At 64.2% G+C, this 2,015-nt stretch overlaps 1 pseudogene; it reads right to left on the reverse strand.

The window, feature by feature from the left end:
- Positions 1 to 621: 621 nt before the first annotated feature.
- On the reverse strand, positions 622 to 1,070 carry LOC114217770 (calmodulin-like; annotated as a pseudogene).
- Between the last annotated feature and the right edge of the window lie 945 nt (positions 1,071 to 2,015).

The following is a 2,015-nucleotide window of genomic DNA, read 5'->3' on the forward strand; positions in this document are numbered from 1 at the left end:
TTCCCCTGTACTTCCTTCTCCCTCCCGCTCAGATTTCCCTCCGTGAAGCTGAACACAGACGTGTTACAACTGACCCCAGCTTTACTCCCAGCCGCAAAGGATGAAGCACAGACAAGCGAGCGCCCGGTGGAAAGGGGGTGATGTTTCTCGGGGAAGCCTGATCGCAGGTGTCAACATCTCCAGCAGCCCCTCACCCAGGCCCGCCCCAGCCCAGCGGCAGACGGAGCCCGGGGAGGCTCCGGAACCGCTCCCCGGCGCTGGGGGCTCCCGCGGCCCCCGCCCCGGTGCTGAGCGCCTTCCAGGGGTCCAGCCAAGGGCTCTATGATGTCACCCTCCCCAGGTGGCCAGTGGGACTTGCACCGGTCCTCTGCGCACTGTCCATGCAGAGCAATGTCACTGCTGCTCCTGACAGGCAGAAGCACCTGGCGTTTGCCGGGCTGGGGGTGGCCCGTGTCACCCAGCTGGGCAGAGGGGGAAAGGGGACAAAGGGAGGCCACACAAAGGTGGGCGGAATCACCTGGAACGGAGAAGCGGCAGAGCCCACAGGGGCCAGAGGGACGCAGGGAGCAAGGCCGGCCCCAGGTTCCTGCAGCAAAGCCAGGCGGCACCAGGCCCGGCCCCTCACTTGGACACCAGCGTGCGGACGAACTCCTCGTAGTTCACCTGCCCGTCCCTGTCCACGTCGGCGGCCCGGATCATCTCATCCACCTCCTGGTCCCTCAGCCTCTCCCCCAGCCTGGTCATCACGTGCCGTGGCTCGGCCCGCTCACCAGGCCGTTGCCATGCTGGTCGAAGACGCGGAGGGCCTCGCGGATCTGCTCCTCGCTGTGCCTGCCCCTCAGCTGCCCGGCCATAACGCCCAGGAACCCGGGGAAGTGCACGGAGCCGTTGCCGTCGCGGTCGATCTCGCCCACCGTGCCCCGCATCTCGGCCTCCGTGGGGTTCTGGCCCGGGGAGCGCCTGACGGTGCCCAGCTCCTGGGTGGTGATGACACCGTCCCCGTCCTTGTCGAACAGGCAGCAGGCCTCCTTGAACTCGGCCACCTGTTCCTCGCTCAGCTGGTCGGCCATGGAGGGCGGTGGCGGCCGGCGGGGCTGCGGAACAGGTGGCGGTGCGCGGGGCGCCGGCTGGCCGGCCGTCTGGCCCGGGCTTGACTGGCGGGCGCTTAAGAAGGAGCAGGGCTCTCGCTCACACGCAGGCTCCCCGCCCTGCAGCTGCCCCAGGCCGGGTGCTGTTGGAACAGGAGTCCGGCACCAGGAACGAGGCCGGCTGAGGGTTGCGCTGATGCCAGCGCCGGGGTGTGTGTGTGTGCGTGTGTGTGTGTGTGTGTGTGTGTGCGTGTGAACGGCTCCCCGCCCACCGCACTGGGAGCCGGCGGGAACCCCCACGAGGACACCCACAGGGAGGGCAGCCTGCCCAGCCCACCGGACACTGGTGGTCCGGGCTGTTCCTTCCGGAATTGTCCCTGTCCTGTCTTCAGACCCCACGCTCCAGAGAACTGCCAGCTTCCCTTCAGTGGAGGTTCGGGGCAGGATGAAAGGCAGGAGTTGCCTTTGCCTGAAGGGAACTTCCTCCCCGTGTCTTTGCTTTCCAAAGCCTGAAAGCCTCCGGGTTCCCAAGAGGGTTTTCAGAAAAGGAACAAGGTTTTCTTCTTCAGGGGGAAGCACTGTCTTCTTATCTTCAGAAAAAAACATGAATGGAGACAGATTTCCTCCTACTCGTGCATTCCTACATGTGTATTGAGGGCCTACTCTGTGCAGGGACTGTTCTAGAAGCTGGGACTAGAGCCACGAATGAGACAGGCAACTCCCAGTCCTCCAGAAGCTTCTCTTCCCTCTGCGAGACGGCTAGCTAGTGAGTAAACGAACAGGTGAGATACTTGGATATTGTGACAAAAACCATGAAGGAAAGTGAAGTCGCTTCCACAGTAGATGGTCAGGGAAGGCTTCCTCGGGGCGGCAAGGGAGGTGACCTGAGGGGAGAAGGTGCTGTCCAGGCAGGGAGGCTGAGTAGGC

Source organism: Eumetopias jubatus, unplaced genomic scaffold, assembly GCF_037043125.1.
Source record: "Eumetopias jubatus isolate StellerSeaLion01/CBP00866 unplaced genomic scaffold, mEumJub1_p1.0 scaffold_8, whole genome shotgun sequence".
NCBI lineage: Eukaryota > Metazoa > Chordata > Mammalia > Carnivora > Otariidae > Eumetopias > Eumetopias jubatus.